Source organism: Ovis canadensis, chromosome X, assembly GCF_042477335.2.
Source record: "Ovis canadensis isolate MfBH-ARS-UI-01 breed Bighorn chromosome X, ARS-UI_OviCan_v2, whole genome shotgun sequence".
Classification (NCBI taxonomy): domain Eukaryota; kingdom Metazoa; phylum Chordata; class Mammalia; order Artiodactyla; family Bovidae; genus Ovis; species Ovis canadensis.
The window spans coordinates 40640941-40646860 of NC_091727.1; the positions used below are offsets into that span (position 1 = coordinate 40640941).

The following is a 5920-nucleotide window of genomic DNA, read 5'->3' on the forward strand; positions in this document are numbered from 1 at the left end:
CCCAAAGGGATAGCCTGCCCCCACACCCACGCTGCTCATGCCCCACCCCCACCACTGGGCACAGGGCTCCACCCTTCTCCACTGGGAGTGGGCTACCACCTCCATCTGCAGGTGGGAGTGGTCATGGCTTGTAAAGCTTTCATCTTTTCGACATCAAAGAAGGACCTCGCAAAAAGGCCCTAGGCACAGTTTTCCAGGATCCAGGAACCCAGATGACTCACCTGTGTTGGCACCAGCCCGGGGTCCCAGCTTGTCTTCCTTGACCTGAGCCACACCTACCCAGGCCTGAAGCCTCAGCTCACCACCAGCCTTCCTAAAGGACCAGTTAGTTACCAGAGCTGAGTCCCTGCTTGGTTGGGAAAGCCACTTACAGGAATATAAATAGAAGATGATTTCATTTCCAGGGAATCTTCTCCCTATAAAGTTTTTTATAATATTTTATTGAGAAATAATTTATATCCAGTAAAATGCAGAAAACTTAAGTGTACAACCTGATGAATTTTTACATATGTATGCACTCATGTGCCTTATAAAATTTTAAGGAAGCATAGAAAAGAAATTTTAATTAAAATACACACACACAGTAGCTGGAATAGCTAAAACTAAAAAGAGTGATAACAGCAAAAGTTGGCAAGGAGGTAGAGAGATGGGAATTCCCATACATCTCAGATAGGAGTAGAAAGTGGTATAACCACTTGGGAAAATGACTTGGCAGTTTCTTATAAAAATTAAACAGATGCCTGCCCCATGACCTAGTCTGAGTACTTACCCAAGAGAAATGAAAATATATGTACATGAAAGTTCACTGCAGCTTTATTTATCATAGCCCCAAACTGAAACAACCCAAATATTCACCACCAACTGTATGGATCAACAAATTGTGGTGTAGCCACACAGTAGAATACCAGTCATCAATAAAAGGAATGAACCCCTGATACACACAGCATGGATGAATCTCAAAATAATCAAGCTGAAAGAAGCCAGAGAGTACTTATTGCATGATTCCAATTAGTTTTTTTTTTTGTCTGACCCAATTTATTTTCAGCATAAACATATAACCTCAGTGTGAGATGTCTAACTAAAGCAAGCACCAGCAACAAGACCAAGACAGCATCTCTTCTTCTAAAGTTTAGGTTTTGCCCAGAATCCTTGATACAGACCAAGAGTCATTGCTCCCACAACCAAGCCTTGGGCTGCCACACGCTTGTGGATCAGGTGAACAGACATTTCAGTATTTCCCCTGCTCTTCAATCTACATAATCCATATGCAACAATTGCTGCAAAACCTGCCATTCCAATGGGGACAAATGGTGCCTCTCTAGCTTTTCGGATAAGTTTAGATCCCTGATCTTCATCATATGAAGAAAGAGAAATATCTGTGTCGCTTGACATAGTGATTGAAGAATCTTCCTTCCTGAGGCGGAAGAGAGTCACCCAAGGTGGAAGAGAGCACCGGCCCGGGACAGTCCATTTATATTAAACGGTAGAAAATGCAAACCATTCTACAATGACAGGAAGCAGATCAGTGGTTGCCTGTGGATGGGGTCCAGGGACAGGCAGGCAGGAGCAATGGCAAGGGAGGGCGTGAGGAAACATTGGGGAGCAATGCATATATTCACGATCTTGATTATGGTGGCGGTTGCACGGGTGGATGCATATGTCAGAACGTATCAAATTGCATAATTTAAATAAGTGCCGTTTATTGTATGTCAATTATACCTCGATAAAGCTGTATTTTTTAAGATGTGTGTTTTGCTGCATGAAAATCATACTTCAATTTTTCTTTTTAATGCTGAATTCACCACCACTCCCTCCTCAAAAAAAAAAAAAAAAAAGCAAAAAATACATACAACAAATACGGGTTCTTGGGATTCCACATATCCTCTCGTCTTTGGGATCGAGCAAGAGAAATTCTACTTTAAGCTCAAGGCAGTGTAACAGAAGCGGGGCCACCACACCACGGCAGAGGCACGAAGGCAAATCGACGTGTCTGAGCCCAGACCTGTCTTCCCGAGACGTGGCTCCGACTCCTGCTTGTATTGTTAAGCTGAAGGGCACGTTATAACCAGACAATTATTCTCGGGGTTAGCCTAGTATAATGCGTTCATTTCCACCTTGTCCCCTCTCGGCTACTTCCTTCTTGGGTGAGTATTCACGGCTGGGGCACGGCAGGAACTCCACACCAGCAACCAAAATCCTGTACCGTGACAACTTCATCTCTTAATTACAGTAAACATTTACATAATGCTCGGGCCCAGCCAGTGCAGAAAGATTCGTTAATGCAGAAACATGCCCTTTAACCATCCCGTTTTATTACACAAACCCCCTGGGGACCCGAGCAGCCCAAGATTTGCAAAAGATGATGAGAAATTGGCTGAGATATTAAGCCCCTTTCCAGGTGCAATTAAAAGCAGGCTGGAGAAGCTCCCGCTTTCACAGATATGGATTTTTTTTTTTCATCCTGAATCCACACAGTAAGGATTCCAGGTGCCTAGTTGCCGTCAGAATTCTAACATTCGCTGGAGATGGGGTTTTGTTTTTATTCTCATTTTCCCACTCTCCATTTCTGAATTGACAACCCTGCAGGTTTTGCCGGGAGGTCTAATATTTCCATGGATGCCCAAGCACAGGGCCAGTTGGAAATAAACCCAGCAGCAAAGACCGCCATGAAAATTATGAACATTCCTCTTGCTTCCAGCCTTTGATGCTTTAAAACAGACCCTCTCGGGAGAAAGCAACTTTAATCACATTTTCTCGAGTAAAACCCAGCTGGCCTGGGGAGGGACAGCCCAGGCCCGGCTCCAAGCTGGAGAGGAGGTGCTGGAGTGCCATGGCGGACTCCCCACTTTCAGGAGGATTTGGACCAGGGGACACCGAAGGTCACTACAGGAGGAGGAGAAGAGAGTGTGGGCTTTGGGAAAAGTCAAACCTGAGCTTCCTCCAACTTCCCACACCTCCTCTCCACTCCCAACCTCTTCCCCCTGTGTGATCTTGGAAAAGTGCCCCCTCCTCTGTGCCCCAGTTTCACCATCTTTAACGCAGGGATAACTCTCTCTACTCTGCAGGGATGTCGAGGGGCTTTGGTGACATAGCCCCGTACAGAGAGTCTCCTGTCAGGGCCAGCAAGTCAGAGCCACACACGCCACACCCAGTGGCTTCTCAAAAGTACATTATCATTTTCTTACTATCACCAGTTTTACGGCATCTTCTCAAAGCTCAGGCAGCCAGAAAGATCCTTCATGCCACCCTTCCAGCTATGAAACGATGCTTTAGGGCTCTCACAACCTTCTTCTCCCCTTGTGGTTGGAAAGGATGAGTTTTAGAACAAATCAGCTTGGGAAAGCCACCTCCAGTGTTGGCACCCAGACTGGCAGGAAAGGTACCTGGCTCCAGGCTGAGGGCGGAAGCAGCAGCACTGAGCAGTCCCGGGGTGGGCGTGGCTCCCTGGTGGGAGAGCAACCAGATGGAAGCGGGTTGGGGAGGCCAGAAGATAAGGCTGAAGATAAGGCCAGCCAGGAACCCAGAGGGAAGTTCAAGGTCTGAGAAAAGCAAGATCCAAGGCCAATCCTAGGGAGAGGCAGGTGCCCTGGCACAGGCTCTGCCTCACCCACAGACACATGCGATAGCAAATACCATATCCGATGACAACTCTCAGTTATTTATTTCACAGATGTTAATAAAGCATTTTGGTTGTGCTGGGCACTCTTTCAGCACTTTACAATCATGACTTCATCTCACCCTCATAACGACCCCATGAGACAGAACTATAATGATCCCCATTTTACAGGTGAGGGAATTGAGGCTCAGAGAGGTTCGTTAACTCGTCTAAGGTCACACAGTAAGAAGGTGGCAGAATCAGAATTCGAATACAGGGAGTAGGGCTACAGAGCCCACACTCTGACCCATCGAAGATAATACTTGCCAGGGGATTCACAGAAGGAAGGGGCTCAGTCGGAAGGATCTTAAGGGGTAGGTGGGGGGAAGTAGGGAGAGAGGCAAAGGGCTTTGCAAGTAGGGGCAAGGATGGATATAAAGACGGGGCAGAAATGAGTGCCACATGGCTGGTCAGGAAGGACAGAGAGAAAAGAGTTTGTGAGAATCTAAAAAGGAATACAGGTAGATAGACGTAGATAGATAACTGAATCACTTGGCTGCACGCCTGAAACTAACAACATTGTTATGACCCCCAGGGAAACTAGTCTTAGCATGAGGCTGATGTGGGGTTTGCAGTCGGGGTGACAGGGCTACATGTGACAAAGGACAGGGATCCAGAATGGCCACCCTAGGAGAATGCAGGGCTGTGGGAGTGGGAGGAACACCAAGACGGGCTGTACACGAGAAAGGGCAGAGACAATCTCCTCCTTAGCAGCCTGGAGGCTAAGGATGGTGTATGTGTTGGGGGAGGGGTGGAGGTACCCTGTCCTTGTCCTGTCTCTGGGAAATACCTGCAGGGAACAGCCAGTATGAGGCAAGGGAACCAGGCGTCAGTATGTGGACAGTTGAGGGCAAAAGCACTATCCAGAGGACCTGGAAAAGTGGCTTCTGAAAACCAGACTGAGGGACTTCCCCGGCAGTCCATTGGTTAGGACTCCAGGCTTTTACTGCTGAGGGCCCAGGTTCGATCCCTGGTCGGGGAACTAAGATCCCAAAAACTGCACAATGTGGCCAAAAAAAGAGACCAGATTGTATTTTAAATGGTGTTCAGTTTACCAGAAGGAAGATAGAAGATGGTTTGGGTGGCTCCATTGCAGATAGATTTTAAGACAAGTATCCCAGAGCCAGAACCCCCTGTGCATTTCTGTTACCTACCACCAGGCAAGGCACCATCCCCATATTCGGTAGCTTAAAATAAATGCTTGCGTGGGTGCTCAGTAGCTCACTCGTGTGTGACTCTTTGCAACCCCATGGACATAGCCCCCCTCTGTCCGTGAAATTCTCCAGACAAGAATACTGGAGTGGGTTGCCATTTCCTACCCCCAGGGATCTTTCCAACCCGGGGATCAAATCCGCATCTGTTGAGTCTCCTGCAGTGGCAGGTGGATTCTTTACCAGGGTGCCACCTTAAAATAAGCAACAAACATTTATTTGCTCACAATTCTGTAATCTGAGGATCAGCTGAAGTAGCTCAACTGAGGCTGGAAGAGCCATTTCCTAAAGAGCTGACAAGCTGATGCAGGCTGCAGTCTCACAGAAATTTGCTCTCTCACAGCTCTGAAGACCTCAAGTCCAAAATCAATGTGTCGTCGGAGTTGGTTCCTCCTTGGAGGCTCACAGGGCAAGCCTGCTCTAGGCTTCTGCGCGGTGTTCTTTGTTGTGCGTCGTCCCCTGATCTCTGCCCCTGCTATAACATGTCGTGTCTGTGTGTGGTCTGTGTCTTCACTCCCTCTTCTTCAAAGGACACTTGTTGTTGGATTTGGGGCCCACCCTCATCCAGTATGGCCTTAACTTGATTAATCTGCAGCCACTCTGCTTCCAAAGAAGGTCAATAATTCATAAGTGCTGGGGGTTGGGACTTCAACAGATCTTTCCTTGGAAGGAGGGAGGTGAAGTGAAATGCAAAGGAGGCTTTTCAGGTGACTCGGTGGGAAAGAATCCGCCTGCGATGCAGAAGACTTGGGTTCAATCCCTGGGTCAGGAAGATCCCCTAGAGGAGGGCATGGCAACCCACTCCAGTATTCTTGCCTGAAGAATTCCACGGACAGAGGCTACAGTCCCTGGGGGTCGCAAAGAGTCGGACACGACTTCAACAGATCTTTGCTGGGCGGGGGGTGGGGGAGTGGGGTGGAGGTAACCATTCAATCTGTACCATTCAATATTTCTTGGCAGGAGGAATGACAAGGACTTCACAGCCATCTTTAACCAGCCCCCTCCCCAGCAATCTGAGTGATGACAACAGGAAGGAAAATGAGGCAGCGAGCTG

The 5920-nt window shown here is 47.8% G+C and overlaps 1 pseudogene; it reads right to left on the reverse strand.

Annotated features, from left to right (window-relative positions):
* Positions 1–1097: 1097 nt before the first annotated feature.
* Positions 1098–1405, reverse strand: LOC138929898 (HIG1 domain family member 1A, mitochondrial pseudogene; annotated as a pseudogene).
* Positions 1406–5920: the final 4515 nt, after the last annotated feature.